General features: G+C 43.1%; 1 long non-coding RNA gene across 2 annotated transcripts in view; it reads right to left on the bottom strand.

Moving 5' to 3' along the window:
- LOC135313109 (uncharacterized) overlaps positions 1-25,304 on the bottom strand; it is a 48,737-nt gene that overhangs the window by 11,092 nt on the left and 12,341 nt on the right. The window contains exons 1-4 of one of the 2 annotated variants that reach the window (XR_010372702.1): positions 13,614-15,715; positions 11,461-12,122; positions 10,865-10,940; positions 9,847-9,896 (exon numbers count right to left, since the gene is read on the bottom strand). This is a non-coding gene — a long non-coding RNA (uncharacterized LOC135313109). Of the gene's footprint in view, positions 1-9,846; positions 9,897-10,864; positions 12,123-13,613; positions 15,716-25,304 lie in introns of those variants that run through there. The other variant, XR_010372701.1, reaches the window with a different exon arrangement.

Genomic DNA, 25,304 nt, shown 5'->3' with positions numbered 1-25,304 from the left:
CCTAAAACACAGGACTTTGGTCCCTGGTACTCTCTGCCCGGCTAGCAGACAGGGCACAGACAGCTCATAGGCCAAGTATTATCCATAACTGCCATCCGATGATCTAGAGCCATGCTATTTTTTTTCCTGTTATAAATTAATAACACTGAGGTGTATTTTACAGTCTGGCCTGCCAAGGCTTTTGAAGCACCTTTTTGGCTCCCAGCTATTTCATGCTTCCTAATTCCTCTCATGATAATTACCCTTACCTTAAAACTGCTTGAAAACACAAGAGCTGGTAATTAAATGGAAGAAAGGATGGGATTCAGGTTGGATTTTGTTGATCTTTCATGTAAATGAAAATACTTTTAAAAAAAATATAAAAAGAAGAAAGTGCAGCCCACCAACAGCTTTTGACTTTATTAAGACATTATACTGCAGAGCTCCAAGTGATGATAAAGCCAGACTGGGGGGTGTCCACGGTCTGGAAGCCAAGGTCTGGAAGCCAAGTGATTATTCTGTGTTTAACTACCAGAATGAAGCCAGAAGCCCTAGCTGACCTTTCCTCTGGAAATCCCCTGGAGGCATCAATATGGTGTAGCAGAACTCACTGCCTCATTTTGCTGGACCCTGCACCTGCATAAGGAATGGCACAAGAAAAAGTCCTGCAGGCAATGTGCTTTTGTACCCTAGCTAGCCAGCGCCTCCTGGAGACTTTTCTAGCCATCAAGCCATATGTAGGTGGAATTCAATTAAAGTTTTCTGATTTTTTTTTCTAAACAAAACTAGATATGTGGAGGAAATAATCTGCTAAATGTTTCTGGTTACCCTTTCTGAAGGAAAAAGATGGCCTGCAAAATATAGAGTTATCACTCAGCCAGATATTTTAAACTAGCCAGTTTGCTCTTTCCTACAGTATGACTCTGTAGCACACATTTTGACATGGAAACATGCTGGGCTTACAGCCACAGGGTACCTGCCAGCACACCTGTGCTCACACCAAAGAGTCCCACCTCCAGTCTGGGGGCTGAACGCTTCAGTGGCTTTCCCCTCACTGGAAAACACAGAGATCTCAGAACACAGCCATTCATGATGATGCCTACTAACAATATGAGAAAAAGATAAAGCCTAGGAACTTAAGGAGGCTGAAAATATGTTGCCTGTAGAAAACCTACATCTTTCCTTATACTGCTTCCCTGTGCGGTGCACGCAAGCGTCTCCTAACAGCTTCTCCAAAGCAGTCAGCTGTAATTTTTGACTGTTCCAAACCCAGTAATATGTATGTAAGCCACTAACAGCCAGGCCATTTTTAATAAACCATTTATTAGCTAAACATGGGCTGATAATAAAGACATCTATACTGAGAAGGATCCCTCCTTTGAACTGGAATTTGCACAGTTCAAAATCCCATTTCTTCAACCATCGGATTAATGTCTATGTTATCTGTGTGTGAAGAGAGTTCTACTTTGACCCCATTGTAACAAGGGCCTGCGTGCCCAGGATGTACATGTTTGTATTTGTAGGAGGATTGTATTCAAGGCAAGCACAGCTTGACTTGGGGAGGGAAATGCTGCATAATATTTGTATTACCATTAAAAAGCCCCCATGCTGGGTATTAGGCATTATTTCTCTCATACTTGGCATGTTGAAATAGGTTCTGAATGCTGTAATGCCCCTTTGAAATATTGCTGGAAGTAAAGCCATGCAGAGAAATAGAGAGAGAAATCCATCTTGCACGCTAACCTATTCTTGAGCTCAGACCGCTTCTTACGTTTCTCTTGAATTTAGGCATGGTGTTTGTATAAATTTGGAAATACGCCTATGTCTTATCTAGTTTGTAACTTAGCAACCTTTAATCTGGGTTTCTTGCTGCTCCTTATAAAGCAGCTGATAAATCTAGTCAAGCGCTTACAATACACTTGTTAGGGAGAGTATAAGAGGTTCGTCAAATACATAAGTAACACCCAAAGCTCCATTCATTTTGCTGACATTTACCTTTACGCATAAAGACAACCACAAAACCGCCCACTGCTCACAGTCACATTTAATCAGACTGACTGGCTTTACATTAGCAGACACCAATTGCTAGAGGGTAGGCTGTGATTTGCAGACTGAAGGAGTTTCATAGAGCATGATTTGTCTGCGACATGGTGATCTTTGATTGAATCACTTAACTTAGTTAATTTGCCATCTCCTTATTTGAAGAGGGAGTTAACCAGAGGTAAAAATGAAAAGGAAGTGATAAAAACAGAGAAGATTATCTTGCTGATGTACATTTTTTTACAATTATCTGACCCCACTGAAGGCCACAGAGCACTACTAGGTTCAACCCTATCCACAAGGCAAACATATTATAGAAAACAAGATCTAGAGTTTAGAGTGACAAAACTCTGAATAACACAGTTGTCACAAGCAATTGGCATATTCAGTACAGCACTGCACCTTCCCGAAAGGTATTCCAGCATGCTGCTAAAGGTTTCCCAGTAACACATCGGAGGCTGCCCAACAAGGTTCTCTCTGATTGCTTTCCTTCTGCATTAATGCAGCCACGTCCTCCTGCATTGCACGTTGTTGCTGTGCATCCCATGGACGGCAGAGAGACACCTGCACAGTTACAGGCTCAGTCTCAGAGGCTGCCTCACAAGTTGGGTTTTTTTAAGCACTTCAGTAGATCGCTGCATTTGACTCATTTCTTTTGTTCTGACCAGTGTGGGTATTTTTCAATCTGTTTTGGTATTCTTTTTCATCTGAAAAGCCAGCCCTGAGGTAGGGTGAGCTCCCGGAGAGCAAGATCACTCCCAGCTTAAAGACAACAGCAAATGTTTTCTGGTTTGCAGGCTTCAGTTTTAGGGGTCTGTTTCATGGGAAGTGAGAGGGGAATTTTATCAATGCCATGAAACAGGTCCTTTGATATAAAGATAATGAAAGTTATAGACAAAGTGCAGCTGTCCAGTACCACAAAACACATGGTTATTAGCCAGTGCAAAGACTACAAATTATACAGAGAGGTGTTTTACAGTGATTTAAAAGTCTGAGTTTAATATTAGTCTCTTTGGGCCTACAGGTATGGTATCACAAGTTGTTACCTCTTACTCTTCAGAGCTGTACTGAGTTTTCTTGAGATAGAGAACATGGAATTTATGCCTCCTCCATGTGCTGTGAAAACCAGTGGAGAGACTTGGCTTTTGCTGCAAGGTGAGTACCAAGTCTATGTGCCAGCAAAATAAAACAGGCTGCTGCATCCTGGTCTTTCGAAAGAGGTGCAAGAATGGCTTCTGGACTGCTACTGCTAGTGCTGAGGAAACCTCACCCTTCTGGCTGAATTCCCATTTTATGAACTAATGTGTATGCTGAAATATTTCATAATGAAGTCTCTAACCCTTCATGTCAATTAATCTTATTTATCAATGAAAATGCTGTGTGGATCTATGACTTAGTGGTTCCCCTACCTATACACTTCCCTTTTCTTTTGCTCCACATTTGGGGTGAGCCAGAAGAACATGGCCTCCTTTGAAAGGTCAAGTCACCACCTCAAAGGAAAAGGGACTCCTTACAGGACAGTTCTGGGGGAAGGCTCACACTGCCTGGGAAGGGAGCAGGACAGGGTGTCTCTCCGAAGTGCCTGTACCCTAACACATGCAGCACGGGGAACAAACAAGGAGGACTTGAGAGGCCTGTGTGCAGGTGCGGGGCTGCAGTCTCAATGGCATCTCTGAGACATGGCAAGAAAAAAGAAGAGTTTTAGAAACTTTTACCGTCAGCTTTTCCTTCCACTACCAGTCAACCTAGAGTCCCAAGGAAAAGGAAGAGACTAAAGGCACAGTACTGCTCTCTGGAGTTTGGACTCAATTGCCAGAAAAAAGGGCCAGGCCTTTCTGATCATGGGGATGTCCACTGAGAGCAGGAGCCTCTTGCAAGGAGGGGCAAGTAAAGTCTCCTCAAGCTCTGTTTCAGCTGCAGCCCTTACTCACCCAAAGACCACGAACGCGTGAACTAACTTGTGAAGGTGCTGCAGAAGCTGCCGTTGAGAGGATCATGGAGGGAAGACCTCCACGGGAAAAATTCCCAGCTGTCCCAAAAACAGACTTCCCAGCTCCTGCCAGGGTTGGTTGCAAGTAGAAGCAAGAACCATGACAAGACATTTCTCTTGGGCAGAAGCACAAGCCACAGGGGGCCAGGGGCTGAAGGAGAGTGTTGGAGGATCCCCATTTGCTGCTGAGTGCTGCACAGCCTCCCATAGCTTGCAGTTCCTACCTTGCTCCTCCTCCCCGAGAGGAGCACCGAGGTTTGCAGCATCTCTGCTGCCAGGCACATCCCTGGAAATGGCAAAGGCTAATGCATGGGAAGGGGATTTTATGAACACGACTGAAAGACATGAGTCATATTTAGTCAGGATTTTTACAGTCTTTTTAGTAGAGTTTATTTCAGAACAGGATCCAGGGTGCATGCTACTCTAGTTAGAGGGTGGTACAAAAAGAGGTGCTTCTATCCATCACGCGGGAACAGGGGAAGGGAGAGAGTAACCCTGCTCCATCATTATCAGAAATTCAAAGTCTTGTTTAAAGCCAACGATCCATGTCAACAGCAGACTGCAAGAGCTTGTTTATCCCTGATAATTAATTATACCCTACTTCAGCTTTCTACTGAGAGCCCATGTAAGCCCAAAGCCAGGAGGGTTTTGCCAATCTGCTTTTTATCATACTGGTTTCTGTGACTGCTGGAGAAAGATGACATTTTAGTACTGTTCCCCCTGAACCCTGAGAGTATCCATTGCACTTGCTTGTGGACCTCATCACCCTACAGCGAAAGGAAGCACCTTCCTCCTACTTGATTTTATTTTCATGGCTGGAAGATTTCTTTGCACTGTTCCAGTGTTCCCAGTACACATTTTAAAGCTTTTTATGGATGAAACCTGCATTTTTATTTTGAGCAACAAGGTCCATCAGATTAACTTCCTCTTCACAAAGGAAAAAGTGGTCTGCAGTGCACTGACATGATTGCCTCTGACAACACTGCCAGTTCATGTAGGAGTAACACCGAGGCAGCATGCTGGAATTAGAAAATTTAGGCAAGCAACAGCCAAGAACCACATGAGAGCACGGCTCGGTGATAGCTGCCAGTTGCACGTTCGAGTCAGTAGATGTCTGTGGGGCTTCTGAGTTTTAACATCTCCGTTGGTTTGCTCAGATGTATCATGTCTTTCTCTTGTCAGGGTTTAAGTATGTGTGCTCTTCCCTCCCTCCTGTGGGCTTTTATGCAGTGGTGCCCTTTCAAAATTTGCCTATTGTAAGTTAGATAAATAGACAGTACTTCCTCGTATTTGCAATAGCCTTGTGGTTCCTGCATTTACTAAATGAAATCTGAAGTTTTGGGCCTTACACCCTGTAATAATAATTACAAATAATAATAGCTACTTTTTCTCTTAGAAATAGAAAGCACTTTATAAAGAAAATTAGTACCATTACTGCTATTTTATGGGTGTACATAAGGTTACTAAACTAATGTTTCACTTCAGGCCTAGGCTTCATACCTGGCTGACGAAGAAGGAGGTGAAATCCCCAGAACACAGTTCAGAGCCCAGATTAGCTAACATCTAAAAGGAGATACTGTGAATACTCTGCTCCCACTGGAAGAATAAGTGGAAGGGCTGAAGTCAGACAGCAGAAGAGAGGCTGAGCTGAGCTGAACTGAGGTCCCAGCCTGGTCTCCACCCACCAAGCCACACTGCTTCTCTGTCCTGCGCACCAGGACAAAGCAGTGCCGAAGGACCATGAGAGGACCAAGGACCACATCACTATAGACATCCATTTGGGCATTTTGTAAAGCAATAGGCAAGTTTTGAACATCAATACCAAAATGTCACTGCTTGCATGCTTCCTAAATAATTTCATTTGGTTTGTTCCTTCTTTATTAAATACATCTTTTATATATAATTTATAAAGGTATATAAGAAAGTATATCTAGCTAAGACATACCTTAACTAGATGTGCTTACAGTCACACATATATGTATGTATCTTAACTAGATGCATTCTTTTACTGAATAACATTTGTCAGAAACTGAGTGCAAGTTTTCTGCCTCAGTGTCTGAAGGCCCTTTCTCATTACGCTGCAGAGGATGGCGTTGACTAAACATGCCATCACAAAATGCAAAATACATGTTTATCTTTTTGAAACATTAAATGCAAATACTGTGGTTTTAAACTGTTGAAGTTCTAGAGCATTTTAATTACATGTGCTTAAAACCAGTCTCATTTTTCATTTCTGGAGTCTTAGAAAGCTCCTTTTTCCAATTTTGTAATGAGTAGGTGTTGAAAAAGAACCTCCTGAAAATCCAGAAATGCTTGTAAGAATTGTTTTCTTCTCCTCCTCATTTTCAGCGAGTTGTGAATAAGCTGAACAAAAACTGATGAACTGATTATTTTTTCCCACACCAAATAGCAGGAAAATTATTATGGTATCTTCAAACAACTTTTTTTTCCTATCAGGCCATTCTAGGAGCTTGAAGACCAGAAAAACAATTATTTTTGCCTATCTCTGCTTTCATAATTGTCACTATGAAGCATCCCGATCTGTCAGGTGTGATAGCAGTATCAACAGAAACCAATATTCTGCTTCAGCAACGCAGCCTCCTAAAATTGCCCCCAAACCAAAAAAAAAAAGGTGATGTTCTCCATCAGCACCATTGCCTTGGATGCCCTTAGGCAGTTCAGGTGTACTGATCTAGCTCACTGAAATGTTTGAATTATTATCCATGCTCATTATTTATCTGGGAACAGTTGAAATTAACCTTCCTTTTTCTTCTAAAAATCCAACTCCTGCAACAGCTTACCTTAACATGGTATTTGCCAGGAGTGTAATTAGGGCTAAAATTTGTAAGTTATTTGCTAGGCAGCTGCTTTGTACCAAGACACCAGAAGTCTGTGGGAGGGATGATCAGCTGGTGCCCAGTCTGTTCAAGCTCCTGAAAACATCCTATTCTCACCAGGGCCCCTTTTGGCCACCGAGGCCCAGAGCCCACAGGTATCTGAGATCAGTGGGACTGCTGGGCAAGTCTGTGTTAGAAAACTTGGGCTTCAGTCAGCTCCAGTTTGTCAGTGCTGCGGGTCCCTGGCTGCATTTCTCCAGGCACAGCCATTGCCGTGGCTGATGCCAGGGCCAGGCTGATGGTGCTGCAGCCGGAGCCAAGCCCTGCTTGAACGTGAGCAGGACCACCACCTGCACGCAGCGGCTGGCTCCAGCACCAACCCTCGCCTGGCCCCATCTGCTCCTGCAGCAACCCAGCACTCGTGTGTCTTTCCTCCAGTATCGGGCAAGTAACTCGGCTCTTTCACCTCTGGCTTGGTGTTACACCCCAGCACTCTCCCTGCTGCAGGGATGGCCCCCTGAGACCTGCTGAGGAATATACCCCAAAACATAAACTCTTTCTTTTCTTTTGCTTTCCACATCCAACCAGACGCAATGGCTCAGAGTTAACAAGGTGGGGATGGGGATGAGGATGAAGGCACAGGATGAGTATGAGTAAGGATCCTATGAGATCCTCAGAGATTCTGATTTAAACTGAGGGACTAGGGAAAGAGCCGGGAAAAAGACACACCGCTGATACAGACATGAATTCAGTGGGAAGCTGGATCTTTCCCATGCTGCCTAAAGTTATGAGTAATTTCTGTAAAGTCAGTTTTGCTCTGCCTTCACATTTCATTCTGTCCCTGGACCAATACACTGTAAATCAAAGGGTCCACAGAATTTTACAGTCTGGGAAGAGGTGAGCTTTAGCAACTGGTATATCTTGAAGGGTCCTTTGAGCTCAGGGCACTTCGGGCTCAAGTCTCCAAGGTCTTTTAGGGCTGCAAGGGAGCAGCAGAGCAAAGGACCTTGGGCCAAGGAGGCACAGGGCACTAAAGGTATACCAACTGTGGCCGGAGAGAAGTGTCAAAGCATATGGCCCTGGTGCACAGACACAGACTGGCCCCAGGAAGGGAAAAGAGCAAAAGCTAAGTGAGAGCTGTGCCATTCTCCCTCCGGTGGGAGAGACAGGCTTAGGTTGTTCTTAGGTTCTTAGTTCTTAGTTCTTAGGCTGTTTGTCAGTTCGAGTGATGCTTCATTTGCTTTCACTGTACTGGTAGGGTTGGCATTTGCTTAGACTTGAGGATCTGAGCTGTCTGGAGACAGAAGTCTTCATCAGCTGCTCATTAGCGTTTGTGCTGAGTTAGTCAGCCCAGCTTGTGGAGTCTTTCTGAGCTCAAATGGGGCAAATGAAGGTCTTTGTTATGTTTAGGAGATTTTTCACCATCCGAATAGCTCACTTTGTCATCTTGTTAGCGTGTGGCTACCTTGGTAGGGAGAGGGTGTGTTGTACCAATAAGTCTGAGAAAATTCCTGATATTCGGCATACTTGGGAACTGTCAGTGTACAAAATCTGTGGCGCTCCAGCCCTTGTAAAAGATGCCTAGAGACAGATGGAAGGAGAGAGAGAGTGAGAGCAAGAGAGCGAGAGGAAGATATATAAGGAAAACAGGATGGCGTAACACAAAGGTTTTTTATCTACATGTTAGCACAGTGATAGTGTGCATCTACAGTCACCCCAAATGAGAGGTAATAAAACCTCTACCCTGCTGTCCAGGATTTCTGCATTCTCTTCTGCAAGCCCCAAAGCAGGTGAGCTAGGGGAGCAATGCCAAGTGCTGGCAGGGCTAGGCTCTTTATTCCCCCTATAAACACACTACATCTCTCCACCCAGCTATTCCAGCAAGCTGTTGAGACAAGATGCTCTGAATAGCTTCCTCGAAATGCCTACTGATGGGATTTGGAGGCTATGCCTATTCTAGCAAACGAAGCAGGGTGACAGATAGCACATTGGCCTGTGATCATCATCCTATTTAACTGAGTAGATGGAGTGATGCTACCCAGCATGGATTTGACCCATGCCAAGTGGTGGTTTCCTGGACAACGTCCAAGTACAGTTTGGGTGATACACAGGCCAGGAACTGTTTCCAGAAGGCAGAATGGATGAAGTCACCGTGCCCAGGAGGAAGGGAAGGAAAGAGAGTTTTGTTATAGGAACACAGCCTAGAGTTTGCCACTTTCCTTCAGGGCTGGAGAACAGACTCTTTCATTTATTAACATTAATGTACTCAGGGAGACCTCAAGTCAGATTGTAGACTTTGTTGTTGTTGATGTTATGAATTGAATGGCATAGATTCTGAAAAAAAAAAAACAACACCAAACAACAAACCCTCAGAACAAAGACATGAAATAACTCTTCAAATGTTCTAAAATATTTTTCCTACACTTAAGAGTGCCCCTCTTTTAAATCCCAAGGCTAAAAGCCAAAGGAGATTCTGCTGAGAAGCTGGACACTCCCAGTGTGAGGCCATCAGAAGACAGATTTCTGAGTCACCACATTTCTAGGAAGATAGGACTGTGCTTGCCTAGCCCTGAGCCAAGGACAGGCAGGGAGGGTTACATGCTCAGGAAGAGAACAGCCAGAAGAGGAAGATTTCTTTCACAGGAAGAAAACAAAAGCAATCAAAAGGAAATATTTGCAGATGCTTAAGAGGTGTCTCAGGAAGTACATTAGTATGTTGATTGAGATGTCAAGTATCTGATAAACTGCACAGGAATATGCAGTTTTATGCATGGATTTTATTTCCACATATGGTTTGGATATCCTATGGGGAAATTTAAACAAAATCTAAAGTTGCCAACAAATCCCTTTCAGTCTGGATTTAGTTTGCTCTGCCTTGTTGCAAATGCAAGTGACTGATCTTTGCATAAAAGTGCATGTTACTCTCTCAGATGATACGCACTGGCAATAAAACTGCCTTCCTTAAGTTACGGTATTTTAAAGCAAATGTCTTTGAATTACCTCAGTGTCTATGCATAATTTTGGTATCTTCTTAGTGGTCCCTGATGGATCTGAGGAGAAAGCAGAACTGAAACATTACAAATTAGTTTAAGGTCTTGTAATCGAGCAAGCTTCTGCCACCCCCAGCTTGCATGTGCTACTTAGAGCTCACGGCTTATCAGCAAACTCAGAACAGTTTAGCTGACATTTCCTAAATAATGGTCCAGGTTGCAAACATCCATGCTTTATCCTAAGTTGATCCCAATGTTAACTAAGAATCCACTTAAGAGAAAAACTTCTCTTTGGGATATATTTTTCACATGAGCCATATCATGCCCCATGCCTGATATGAAGGGTTTGCCATTTCTTTGTAATTGATCCAGTTTCCGTAATACTATCAATGGTGGGACTGCTGCCGAGTGGCACAGCCTGCCCTTTCCTACGTGGCATTTATCATCCACCGCACCCAAGGGTCTCTGTCTCCCCTGGACCCCATGGTAAATTTGCTACCAGCACTGAGGGTCCAGCTAAGAAACTGGAAAAATTAGACTGTACTAAGATCTGTGTCACTAAGACTAAACTGCAGTATCTTTTTTTTTTTGGACACTAATATTTATGAACACTTGCTTGTGATATCCAAAGGATGTATTAAAAGATCAACTAGACTCTGGCAGGTAAAGTATTAAATTGCTTACTATTTAATAGAAATAGCAATTTTGCTTGAGACATCCTCTGCCAGTCTATCAGCCACTATTAATTCTGCAAGTATGCTTTCAAATGTCATTTCCTGGCTTTTCATATACAAACGTCATCATACACTGTAGTATATTACAAAGTATCAGTAACATTTAGCATTTGCATGATACCAAAATCTCCTCCTCTTTACCTATTAGGCAAATATACCCTTTCTAGACAGTGATTTCTGTAATGTTACTGATTTGTCTATCAAAATGTACTACAACACTTGGGAATAAATCCATATTATGTATGAACACAAATGTGTCAGTCAATGTAGATGCAAGTGCTCATGATCATTTACTTGCTATAGACTAGCAGGTACGGTCTTCACCAGCAGTACGTATGCTTGCTTCTTCAAAGACATCACTTTCTCAAAGCTGAAAAAAAAGAAGCAAAAGCAAGTAGGAGAGAGTATTTAAACATCAACTTCATGACACTGATAAGCAATGGCTTGGGATATGAAGGTACCCATGAAAGCACTAAAGTAAGTTTGGGGTCGTTGCCTGGTATTTGCCCTTCTTCTTGGATGAGTTTTCATGCCAGGCAGGGATCCAAGCCAGCGTGGCTATGCTGCCGTAGCCCATGGTAGCCAGCCATCCCAGTGGGAGTTCAGGGCCGTACCTGCCATAGCCCAGGCAGGTCAGGACAGTGGGCTGCTGTGGGTGGAAAGGCTGCCATGCTACCTCCAAGCAGAAAGGGCTCCAAACACAGAGGCACTGGTTGCTTTTGGGGTAGGGCAGTGAGGAGCCCTTCAGAGAGGCAGCTGTTAAGCTGTTACCACCTTGAAGCCTCTCCTCCCCTTTCACATGGGCCTGGAGAAGGGAGTCAGGTCCCTCAGGGAATCATCCCAAATCCCATCCCACCTCTGCCCCTCCTCCAGTAGCAGCAGCTCCATACCATGTTCAGTCTGTCCAACCTGCTGAGAAGCCTTGAGGAAATTCAGTGCTGGAGCCACAGGGACAGAGCTGACTGCACAGCTGATGAACCCAAAAGACACCACCTTAGAAAAGCCAACATCTGTGCTCTGGTGGATATTTCCTCAATTTCAGGTTGAGAGAGCGCAAATTCTGCAGAAAGCAGAGCAGCAACTCCTAATCATCCGTATCTGTGCAAAGACTTTTCAGTTCCTTGGAGAAGAAATGCCTCCCTTCATTAAATGATGAAATGGAGGTAGGAATACTATTAAAAACAAAATTATACTGACAACAATATGCAGAAATAAGGAAATGTGGAAACAAAAGTCAATTGCTGAAGGAGACAAGAGGCACCACTGGCCAGCCAGGGTAAGGCTAAACAGGAGGAGTTATTTACATACATCAGTAGCAAATTAATTGAAATCCCATTGACAACACAGACCTGCTGTTAGACAGGGTTGGCAGGATCATCTATCACAAAGTACAAAAGGCTGAAGTACTCGAGCAGCTCTTCCCCTGGGTGCTGAGGAGCTGAGGTGACATCAGCCAGAATCAGCCATCAGGGACGGGCACAGCCAAGAGGACACTTATTCCCAGGCATCCTGTTCAGACAGCTTTGACTCTGCAAGACTGGATAACCTGCACCTATAAGAATTAACAATTGCAGCCAAGGAGCTCTTTGAGTTATTGATGCTAGCAAATCCTAGAATGATCAAAAAAAAATCCTACTTGCAAGGTTATAAACAAGCTTAGATTGACATTGGTCTCTGATAAAACCCAGGAAAGGCTCACAGGGAAAACAATCAACAAGGAGTCAAAAGAACAAGTGATTCAATCACTATAGTATTTTTTAAATTATTTTTACAATCTACCTCAAAAGTTTTGTGACATCACAAATTTGATTCAGTTACCCAACTTCTATAAGGCATTAGAGCAAGTCCTTCATAACGTTCTGCAAAAATTAGCTGTACAAGAAAATCAATGCAGACTCATTTTAAAAAGATTAGGGATTGCTCAGTTCGTAGATCTCAGAAAGGCTAAGGGTTTTTTGAGCAGAAGCCTCCAGGGAGCTGCTCTTATCCCCTTCAATATCTTTGTCAATGATCTTGAAGAAAATATTAAATCATTGCTGATAGGATTTGTAGCAAATAAAAAGAAAACAATGAAGAGAGAAAAGATGATGGGCATAGGTCAGGGTCACTTGGAAAGGGGGCGTTCATTTGAATGCACGTTTCAACACAACCAAATGTAAGGTCATTCTTCAGGAGAAAATAAATCCCATTTATAAGGGGGAGAGGGAGTCATATCAGAGGAAGCAGTGGCTTTTAGGAGCTGTAACAGATAAGCAAAACAACATGATAGCTGAAAGAGCAAACCATGTCCGTCACTGTATAAACAGACAAAACAGACAAAAACAGACAAGGAGGAGTAAGGAAATAACATCATTTTGTTGTACATGATGTTTATTACTTCAAAATACAAAATTCACTATGAGTGTCGATGCAGCTGTCACTTTTGTTTCTCAGGTGGCCTGTCTATGTTTCCAACTTCTGGTTTTTCCCTCCTGCTACCATGCCCCGGTGGCGGGGCGAGGCTCAGTGTCCCAGGGACAATGGGCAGGATAAGCTAATGCCAAGACAGTGGTTACTCCTGCTCCCAGGGCATCCAGAGATGCTGCAGGTTGGGAGATGAGGGATGCTATACTGCTATACCTGGGAATTAAAATAGAACTGGGGAAGAACGCTCAGTTTTGGGAAGTGTGTTCTGGTGAGAAAATCCAGAAGTTTCACCTCTTTTGATTACCCAAGACAAGGGTAAGAAGTGATTCTATCACAGTGTAACAGAACTTACATGCAAAAGATATTTCACAACTGGCAACACTTCAATCTAATAGAAAAAGACATGCAATCCAATGGTTGTAAACCATAGCCAGACAAACTCAGCCTAGAAACTCTTCCATTTCAACAAGGAGGGTAAATAATAATTGATCCTTCACTTGCAGCTTTTAAAACATGAGTGAACGTCTTACAAAATTATATGCTATGGTTCAAACAAAAGTTTAGGCTGGAAGGAGAAATAATTGTGTACGGTTATTTGAGAGAAACAGTAGATCACATAAGGCCCTTCTATGCTTACTTTATTATTTTGGTATTTTTCCCAGGTCTTGGAACTCATCTGGAAGTCTGCTACTATCCTGCATGGCTTTTGTTCTCCCTTTCTGAGACCGTGGCATGACATGGAAAAAATGCAAACACAAATTACATACACTTTGCGGTCAGGCAGGTTTTCAATCCTGAATTTGCAGACCTACATTGACTATTCAGAGAACTGATACTGATTTGGGGGATTTTTTCCAGACACATGGAAATGGCTACTTGTACTAGCATTTTGTACTCTAGCCATGAAGCAAATGTAACCATAAAGATTTCTGCATCGTTTAACTACATTACTTTTTAACATTGCAAAATCTTGTTTTAAGGCTACATCATGCAGTGGTTTCAACTTGCTCTTGAATTGTACTGCAGTTACATTATAGTTAGACTTTGGCTCTACTTCCCTGAACACACCGATTCTAAAAGTTGGGGTTGTCTCTATCACTGAGTTACTTTCTGATCACTTAGTGTATTTTTAGACCCCACATACAAAAACCCTGTTGAGCCTATGCTGTAATCACACTGTCGTGTAGTAACCAGCCTATATTGCTTAGTAGTTGCAGGTAACATGGAACTATAGTAATTTTACTGTAACTGCTGTGTAATTATTATTATTATATTTATGTCTGATCTACAAATTAAAACATATGCTACTTTGCCATTGATGTTTTAGCTATATTTACCTATCTCTAATAGATTTTAGCTGTGAAGTAGTGGCTAAAGGAGAACTGATTTTCTCCAGGGTATAATCTTGTTTCTGACTCTACAACACTCCTTTGAAAGCAAGTCTCCTTTTGCTCCACAACTCAGGGATGCAGCTAGCTCATTTTCCATGGTCCAGGAGAAACGTTACCTGGTCAGGACAGACTACCAAGAACATGTCTACCATTGGCCTCAGAGTGGTCAGGATTCACCCTAGGCAGGAAGGATCCCAAGTCCTAAGTCCTGAGTCAGATAAAACTCCCCTTGGTTTGAAAAAGGACTGTAGGAATAGAAGAATCACTTTGGAGGTTTTTCTAAGGGATATCATGGAGGAAAATTACAGAGCAAATGTGATGTTTTCCATAATAAGTCTCCAATACTTTCTACTTTACTGTTGAGTTGACACCTCCCCAGCACTGGCTGAGACAACTGCAAGGCTAAGGGCTGTTCTGATAGCGTGTCCACCCAGAAGCTCTTACACTTAGGGTAAATACACAGAACCAGAACACAGACAATAGAGGGCATTTGTTGCAACGTACACCAGGGAGGACTGCTGGTGCTTCAGCAGTGGGTTGCCTGCCCTTACATTATGAGAACATCCATGTCCATAATTTGACACCCATTATCAGTGACCATCTGCCTAAGCTTTAAGTTCTTCTGTAACTAAAGAAGTAAAAATTATCCTAGAAAATGAATTTTTGAGTCAGCATCTTCTTTTTCCCATCTCACATTATTACCACAATTCATTCCCTTTCACTTTTCCCGTACTTAACATCTTATCTTGCTTGCCATAAGATCATTTATATATAAATCACTACATTTCAGGCAGAAGCACCATGGAGAATAATTTCTGTAGGCCCTAAGCTACAGACTCATGCTGACATTAGTCACCTCCCTTGAGACTTACATGTTTTCTTTCCTGGCTAAATTCACATAAGAACAGCTCAGACTCAAAGTCCACTTACAGATTAGATTTTGTAAATACTTGTGTGGCTTTTTTCCCCCCCCAAATGATTTATTTTTCCATTTACTTCAGTCTGGCCTATCTCCAGGAGTTATTTCAGAGTAAAATACAAGACCTTCTATTTCTTTTGGATGCAAACTTTAAACAGGGATTTAGAAACCTCTAAAACACTCAGTAACTCAGCACATGACATGGTATGGAAAGGGGCTTCCTTTCAGCCTCTTGGGCCAGCTGGGAGCCCACGCAAGGAGCCACTTGAAAGAAGTGACCCTGACGGCGCAGCAGAAGCCAGGCTGAGCATTGCGTGGCAGCCAGCACCAGGTAGACAGACTCAACCCCACAGATATAGAGGGAAGAGTAGGCACTAATTTTGTGACAGTAGAAAATACTAATTGCATTCCTCGGCTTCCAATTGGAAATAGCCCGAGTTACCCTTTAATAAGGATGCACGCATGACAGAAATATTCTGGGAGTGAAATACAGTTCTAGTTATGACACCGAAACTCAGGTTTGTAATTCAGAGAACTGTCATAGTCCCCATGATAGCCCATGGAGGTCTCGTCAGCTTTGCCACTGGAGACCAGAGGGTTATGTCAGCTGGCCAGCTGGGATGCATCCACTTAGGGTGAGCAAAGGCACTCTCTACATGAATTAGACCTCTACTGACTGCGACAGGAGTCTGGACTCAAGTTAGACACCTAAATTTTGTTTTTCCTATTAAGGGACCAAACCCATTCTTAATGCATGCATCCTCCCAGTTTGTCCACAGGACCTCTACGCAAACATCATGGAAGGGTACTCCATTAAATTCCTAATTCCAGCTCAAAATTGATGCTGAAAGCGCTAGCTAAAAAGCTATTCCATAATAGCGGCTACCTTTTTGCCAGATTATTCAACAGTAAGTGGTATGTATAATAAAGATCCTGATTTGTTTGCAATGTTTATTCAAAATGTCAGAACAAATTGTTTCTATCCAACACAAACTCTGCTTCACAATTCCATCCATTTTTGTTAGGTTTTTAATACTGGTCCTAATTTGCATCTTTATGCTAAAACATGAAAACAGAGCTCCTTTCCTTGAACACCCCCAATTTCCATTAACTTCAATAGAAATGTCTCGTATAAAAGGAATGCTAGATCAGAATGTAGTAGCTACAGTAAGAGCAAGCTAAATAATGGCATGCCAGAGAGGACAGTGTCCTCCAGTGTTTTACAAGGAAAATCCCTTTTAAACCAGGCAATATTGTGCCTAAAGCTTAGCAAACACGTGAGCTTCATTTTAGATCCTGCAACTACAGTTTTCTGTGGGTCCCATACTAATTTCAAGAAACATTTCACAATCCCAGACTGGTAAAACAAGGGATTGCAAAGGATCTCCTCATTTCCTACAAGCCTTCAGACAAAATGGATGGCAGAAGTTGGTGTGACGAAAAGGGCACATCTTTTAGGGCAGGCAGTTACAGCAATTACCTTTAAGAACAAACCTCTGGGTATTTCTGTTTTGGTTAAATGCCAAATCAAAGGAAATTTGGTTCACATGTATAGATGACACTAACAGTGATATCTTAAAGATCAAACACAGGCTACGTCAACATATCATCAGTTTAGAAGGGATGCTTCTAAATAGAAACTTTTAAACATTTATGGGATATACACAGAGCAAGTTTTCTGCTTCTGTAGATGACATTCACCATCTTTTTCCTTTTGCTTCACCCTCCATATTTACCTCCCTCAGCCAGATGTACAAATGGTACTGGTTTTCTCCAGAACAGTTAGAAAGATTGCAATGACATTGAATGTGACCTGGTTTCTATAATACTGAATAGATGAAAGTAACAAAACAAAAGCCCAAAACAACAGAAAAACAGATCACAGTGTAATTAGTGCTGTAAACCAAAGGTATTTCTGTCAGTCCCGGCACAGCATCACACGAGTCACTTCTGGCTCCTTTTGTTAAAAAACAGTTACTTTCCTTAGCTAGAAATTTGCATTTTATTCCTGATTACATTATGTATTCTTGCTGAGAAAGTGCAGAGGACACGAATATTTAAGTATGCGAATCAAGCAAGACTGCAACGTTGCCAATTTATTTCAGTCTATTTTTTCTTCAGTTCACCGGAGCTTCACACATTGCTTCCTTGCCATTAATAGGAGTTATTTGCCACGTGCATCTCATGAACTCGTTGTGGGAAACTGTAAGGCATTTTGTCGGGTGTTTTTATTTACAACGTAAGAAGATGCTGCTGTGCCAGTGATTTCTGTGGATGCATTGACACTGATGAGAGCAGGAGCAGAAGTTGCCATGAGAGAAGACATCTCCTCTTCTTCACTAGACAGGGTGGCAAATCCATTGCAGACATTGCCAGTCTGGAAATGGCACGCTAATTTGCCAAGGAGCTGAAACTGTTTTTAATAAATATTTTAGTACTCTTCCTATATATTGCCATGAAAAAACTTTAAATGTGGGCTTAGAGTAATAAAGAACTCAGATAATACCAAGCACAGAACAGTATAGGTCCATGATTGGCACCTATGTCTTGCAGTAGCGAACAGCAGTTATTTCTGTATTAGTTAATCAGTTAAAAATGCAGAACCACATAGACGGACCCAAAGCACAGCATGTAAGGAGAGAAAATTACTTTTTAGATGATGCAAAGTCTGAAAAATGCCTGATGCAAAGGAAAATAAAAAAATCTTCAGAGTGAAAATAGTCATTACACCAAGCCTGCACAGAAACATCAAGATCCGGCCCGGAAACAGCCCAGCTCTCACTGTCACCTTTAGTGACTTTGAGATAAATGCCTCTAGAAATGCCCCAGTGCCTACAGCCCCCAGTTCCTGCTAAGCAGCAGCAAACGGGTGTGCTGACACAGTGGGGTGAGCCCACAGAGATCTATATTCTCATAATTGCAGGAGATTATTCTAAACAATGAAGAGGAAAATTTTGGACATCAAGTCTCCTTGGCTGTCTAGCCTGAATTGTCATTACTTGTACCATTTCATAAAATCATAGAATCATATAATGGTTTAGGTTGGAAGGGACCTTTAGAGGTCATCTAGTCCAACCCCCCTGCAGTGAGCAGGGACATCTTCAACTACATCAGGTTGCTCAGAGCCCCGTCCAGCCTGGCCTTGAATGTTTCCAGGGATGGGGCCTCTAACACCTCTCTGGGCAACCCATTCCAAAGCTTCACCAACCGCATTGTAAAAAATTTCTTCCTCATATCCAGTCTAAATCTACCCTCCTTTAGTTTAAAACCATTACTCCTTGTCCAGTCACAACAGACCTTGATAAAGAGGTTCCACCCATCTTTCCTATAGTCCTCCTTTATGTACTGGAAGGCTGCAATAAGGTCTCCCCGCAGCCTTCTCTTCTCCAGGCTGAACAACCCCAACTCTCTCAGCCTGTCCTCATAGGAGAGGGGCTTCTTCCCTCTGATCATTTTTGTGGCCCTCCTCTGGACCCACTCCAATAGTTCCATGTGCTTCCTGTGCTGACGACCCCAGAGCTGGATGCAGGACTCCAGGTAGGATCTCACCAGAGTGGAGTAGAGGGGCAGAATCGCCTCCCTTGACCTGCTGGCCATGCCGCTTTTGATACAGCCCAGGATACAGTTGGCTTTCTGGGCTGAAAGCGCACACGCCCAGCTTTTCATCCACCACTACCCCCAAATCCTTCTCGGCAGGGCTGCTCTCAATCCCTTCATCCCCCAGCCTGTATTGATATCAGGGGTCGCCCCGACCCATGTGCAGGACCTCACACTTGGCCTTGTTGAACCTCATGAGGTTCTCACAGGCCCACCTCTGCAGCTTGTCTAGGTGTCTCTGGATGACATCCTGTCCTTCTGGCGTGTCAACTGCACTGCTCAGCTTGGTGTCACCTGCAAACTTCCTGAGGGTGCACTCGATTTCACTGTCTATGCTATTGATGAAAATATTAAACAGCACTGGTCCCAGTACAGGTCCCTGAGGGACACCACTTGTTTCTGGTCTCCATTTGGACATTGAGCTGTTGACCACAACCCTCTGGATGTAACCATCCAACCAATTCCTTATCCACCGAACAGTCCACCTATCAAATCCATATCTCCCCAATTTAGATAGAAGGATGCGGTGAGGGACTGTGTTGAAGGCTTTACAAAAGTCCATCATGATGCATTGTGTTCATACCCATACCCTGGTGTAAAAATCTGAAGGAATGCTAAAGTCTTCAGCATAAATGTCATATCAATGTGGTTTTCAAAAACTGTACATTTTTAACCAGGGAAACTGAAATCTTTTCATCCAAGTGTATAATGAACATATTTCTTTACAGCCCACATTCCTCTTAAATAACCATAAAACCTTTTAGAGAGGCCACGCTCTAATAAGATTGCAGATTTACACTTTGATTTAAAAACAAGCAAACAAGAATTTATACTTTTCATTGAACGAGGAAAATATTATATTACTGTTTTAGCTCTCCTTTTCTGTACTATCTAAAGCAACATTAATGATATATTGAGTAATTTGGGAGGAAGAAAAATCTTTAAAATATATCTCCAGACAGCACAGTGAAATAACATGGCATGAAAGGAGGATGGATTGCCAGATACACCCATCCTCAAGTCCTCTCAATAGGACTTCACAGACCTAACCTGCAAGTGCATCTGATGTGAGGAGCAATCCTCTATAAGGCAGGGCATGACCCCATTACAGCAAAGGTTGCATCTGTGGCTGGGCTGTTTGGAGAAACACAATACAGTGAGATTAGGCTGGTTTATGAGTGTTCACAGACGTTAGCATGGATCCTGGTGTTCATATGCTCTCGCACATAGCATCTTGGCCCAGAACAGCCAGCTTGGGGCCCGTGGATGTGTTTCTGCAAGGTACCAGGGCTTTTGCAATACTGTGTTGTCCTGGGGCGTTCATGCAAGCAGCCTCAGCATAGCTGGGAGGGAGGTGCCTGGGGATGGATGGCTTTTGAAAAGACATAATTTCTATTGGCATGTTCATTTGGCTTTGTTTAAACCAAAACCATAATAAATACGTTGTCATAATGCTTAAATGACTAATGATATTAAGCCTAGGGTAGTTGGTAACCTAATCAGAAGCATATGCTTGGAGGTCAAATGGTCCTACTCCCATCTTATCTGTTCTCAGCACTGAATCCAAACAAGCTCCCAAATAAGACAGAGGTGATGGATAATTTAGGCTTGAGGGAATCATATTAAAAAACCTACATGGTAATGAACAGCTTCATGAATGAAGAAAAAAGATCTTTTAAAAAAAAAAAAAAAACAGAAAAAAAATTTATCAGAAATAATGTCTTGAATCATTTGGGGCAAATAAACAATTTAGGGTTAAAGAAATCTAGAGCTGTATAAGGCTGATGCGCCCAACAGGGAACAAGCTTGGGTAGATGGTGTTTATTTGGTGCAGAGCACCTTGCTTGGCTGTTTCGCACCTGGCTTGTGCAGAGCAACTGGCTCCATCCCCATAAGACACACAGCGGCACAGGACTCCAGCAGAAGCCAGATGTCCAAGCACAAGCCACTGAAATCCTGTGGAAGAATAAAGTCCTTTCGAAACTCTGGAAGGTGGAGTTCAAAGGGGTTTCCAGTGGATCAGAGGAAGAACAGTGATATTTCACCTCTAACAAAAAGCTGAGTTGCTGTACCTGAGATCCCGTCCACAGGTACCCCTCTGAGGCTTCTGGCAAGTATCGTAGGGTGGGGTTTAATCACATTGTTTTAGCCATTTAAAAAGAATAAGGATTTAATCCTCTGTTTCTCTAGCTAGTGATCAGAATTGGTAGCTTCGGGAGAAAATACTCCATCTGACAACCCTATTATAAGAAGGGATGAAATGCCTGGTGGGGTTTCCCTCTTGTTCTCTTCTCTCACTTCTCAGATCATCAAGGGAGCCTAGGTGAACAGCTTGTGCAAGAGACCTTATTTTTAGATTAAAAAGTTGTTTGAAATGAATCCCCCTTTCAGCTTTTTCTTTCATTTCTGGAAACTACCACTATGTCAGATTAAGGTTGACGGCTTCCCCTCCTGGAAAGCACAGTGAAGGGCTGCCTTTACTGAATCACACTTGATCTGATGTTTCTTATGTTTCTGTGTTTGAAATAATTTCCTACCTGTAATTATACACTTAAGCAATATTTATGTGCATATAACAGCTATACAGTTTTCCTGTTTTCCAAAAGAGATTCCCTAGGAACATTTTGCCTTACTACTGTGTTTTTGGACTAGATATTGCTACTTAGGATACAAGTAAGGGAAAGAGACTATTAATTGCTCTTTGGAATGAATTGTACAAAGAGGTCCCACATGAGGCCACACATTTATGCATGACAAAAAAATATGTACACACAGTACAAAAGTGTAATTATATTGAACACACACGTGTAACACAAAAAAAATAGGGAACTGGTACTGTTTGAATGATGTGCCAAATATTAAATGATGCCTTTTTTTTATTCAGATTCACAGTAAATCTTCTGAATTTTGAAAAATCCATGCATTACCGAGATGCTAGCATCTCATTCATCTGCTTCCTGACAAAAATCTGCCTCTGTCAGATTTCGAGTGAATGTAACATTTAAAAGAGTTCAATGGTAGCCAAATCCTGCAGTGCTCATACAGCTAAACCCCGACTGCAAATTGCAAGTGGTTACAGACTGTGAGATAATGGTCTCCAGCCTTTGTTAAACCCTACATCTCAGGGTTTAACAGCACAATTCTGGAGACTGCAGGGAACAGTCCTGCTTTAGTATGACTGATCTGATTATTTGTGTGCGTGTGTGTGCGTGTGTGCATTTCCCACTTAATACTCAATGTGATAGAGTATTCAACCCCATGACCTCCAACGAAATTGCAAGGATGTAAATGAGAACAGGGCTTAGGTTGTAGTATTTGTTGTGTAAAAGCCTTTGTGAATTAGCCTGCAAACAGCCACAGAGTGATACAAACTGAACAGGTTTTAGAGCCTACTTTACAGTGTTATTTTAGTTAGTTGAGCAGCTGAAGTAGGATTTTACTCATTAAAATTCTTCAACAGTCTCATTCCCCATGCAGAGGACAGAGGCTCACAGCACTTCCAGGTTGGACTGCCATAATCCCTTGAAGACAGGTGGCAGGTCTTAAAATGATGCCACTTTGTTTAAGCAGAAAAATGTCCTGGATCCTTAATTTTTGCACACGTGTCCCTCTGAATTGTGGCACCTGGAGGGGTGTGCAGCAGGAGGTAGACCCTTACATGCACCTAGAAACAGCCTTTTCCCCCTGGGGTGGGATGATGATTGATAACTTACTTCAGGATTTGCTCAGCTGGCTCAAGCCTCATACAAGATACAGTGTCGCCAAACCCAACAGACTCCAGCATACATACAGAAGGGAGTGCGACCTCTTTAAGGACCCCAAAATATGACTGGCCCCACCTGCTCTGCATGAAAATTAAGTGCAGATGCTGGGACTCAGCCCAGTGACCTTCATCAGAGCTGGCAGGTTTAAATGTGCTTCGAGCCCCCAAAGCCAAGAAAGAAGGTTTCATCCTAGCCCCATGGGGAAGGGTGTGTGTCTCCTTCTGCACAGCTAATTACATGTCAAGAGGTTGCTTGCAGGAGGAGGCTGCTTCTTTAGATAGATGTGAGGCCAACCCTACATAGCTGGGAGGAGGTAACAGCTGGTTTTGCTGTGAATTGTAAGGAAATTTCTCTCTTCTTTGCTAGACCAGGGATAAAAAGTGCTCTCTACCAGAATGGCAGTGCTGAGGGTATGTTATCCTGCTGGGTTTGAGGCACAACCTGCTGGCACATGGCCCACCAAGCCGAGACCCATGCTGTTTGCTTGGGGCCTGGCACTCTGTGCAGGTGCCTGGCATCTGTCCCTTGTGCATGCAGTAGCTGAGAAGAGTCCCCGTGTGCTGATGTGTGGTGGCCTACAAAGAAACCATGTGCAAAATATCACTAGATGGTTTTAGTCAAGGTAAGTGGAACTAGAAGTGCTACTTTAATTACTCTGCTGCATTTCTGATCAAAGGAGCACAGAGTCATGAGAAAATCCCGTTTACAACCTAATGTGGTTGACAAGATGTCAAGTTTTTCAATTAAGCAAATTATCCATTTTTTATTTAAAACACCTTAATACCAGGCTATGCAAAGAAAATTTACAGGAACCCGAGCATTTGCCTGAGAGCCTGCAAGGTCCTTAATCACAAAGTCAACTCAATGGCCTTTGTGAAAATGAACTGAGGAGTGATGCCATCCCAGCTATCGGCTGCTTTGGTTTGGGGGGTGACTTTGCCAGAGTCTGTTCTAAGCCCTGTTCTACTGGTTTGGTCCTTCCCTCCTCCCAGTTTTATCCAGTGATTAATGGAAAAGTGTATTAAAACTACTCCTGGGTGCAGCCCAGAGCACAGAGTCAGCACCTTCCTGGGGTACAAGTCAGGGTCTTGCTTGAAATCTTGCTCTCTAGACTATTAATTTTACCTTTTGCAATTGAACAATTTCAACTGGCAGAGCTAAAAGGACCTGCTCCCAGCTTTCCTGTAAACCTGTCTTCTGTTTTCTCTAGCCTTTTTTCCCCATTCATCTTGGCTACACCATAATGAATAGTTTCGTAAAAACTGGGAGCAACAGGTTTAAACCTCACTTACTTACACTGAAATGGGCATCAAATCCACACCTCCCAGTCCTTGACCCAGAGCTTCAGGCTACCATGTGGAAGATGAGCTGCAGGTGACACTACCAGTTTCGTAGAATCATACAATCATTAAGGGTGAAAAGGACCTCTAAGATCATCAAGTCTAACCGCCAACCCAACACCACCATGTCTCCTAAACCATGTCCTGAAGTGCCACATCTACAGTTTTTTGATACCTCCAAGGACAGTGACTCCACCACCTCTCTGGGCAGCCTGTTCCGATGCTTGACCACTCTTTCAGTAAAGGAATATTTCCTAATATCCAATCTAAACCTCCTCTGGCTCAGCTTGAGGCTATTTCCTCTTGTCCTATCATTAGTGACTTGGGAGAAGAGACCAACACCCACCTCACTACAACCTCCTTTCAGGTAGCTGTGGAGAGCGTTATGGTCTCCCCTCAGCCTCCTCTTCTCCAGGCTAAACAACCCCAGTTCCCTCAACCTCTCCTCATAAGAGCTGCTCTCCAGACCCTTCACCAGCTTTGTTGCCCTTCTCTGGACACCATCCAGCACCTCAACGTCCTTCTTGTACTGAGGGGCCCAAAAGTGAACACAATATTCGATGTGTGGCCTCACCAGTGCTGAGTACAGGGGCACAGTCACTGCCCTGCTCCTGCTGGCCACACTATTCCCGATACAAGCCAGGATGCTGTTGGCCTTCTTGGCCACCTGGGCACACTGTTGGCTCATGTTCAGCTGTCTGTCAACCAACACCCCCAGGCCCTTCTCTGCCAGGCAGCTCTCCAGCCACTCTTCCCCAAGCCTGTAGCGTTGCCTGGGGTTGTTGTGACCCAAGCGCAGGACCCGGCACTTGGCCTTGTTAAACCTCATACAGTTGACCTCAGCCCATTGATCCAGACTGTCCAGATCCCTCTGCAGAGTCTTCCTACCCTCAAGCCAATGAACACTCCTGCTCTTCCTTGGAGGAAGAAAAGCCACAGCTACTACTGTGTTTTGTGATGTCAGTTTCTCACACTGCCAGTTGGCATTGGCATGATAAATTGCTGCATTTATTGAGACCGAAGGGGATTTTACATAGGTCTAATACAAAGGGAGATTAATCCTATTCAGGCTGAGATACAGGCTTTTCCATAGTGGATCAAGCTGCCAAGTTTGAAGCAGCAGGCACTTCAAAAGGTACAGGAAATTCCATAAAATAGAGTTATGGGACAGCTTTTCTAGACCCCTAGTCACTCAACCTGGAAGTATGAGGTTTCAGGCTTTTCTTCACCCACACTAACTTTTAAAGGAGTTCACTGTTCTAAATTTATTTATTCTTCTTATTGGAATAAATACCTGCTCTCTGTAATTTGAATGTT

The sequence above is a fragment of the Phalacrocorax carbo genome, chromosome 1, assembly GCF_963921805.1.
Source record: "Phalacrocorax carbo chromosome 1, bPhaCar2.1, whole genome shotgun sequence".
Classification (NCBI taxonomy): Eukaryota; Metazoa; Chordata; class Aves; order Suliformes; family Phalacrocoracidae; genus Phalacrocorax; species Phalacrocorax carbo.
The sequence above is the reverse complement of the archived record's forward strand: the minus strand, read 5'-3'. Positions and strand labels throughout refer to the sequence as shown.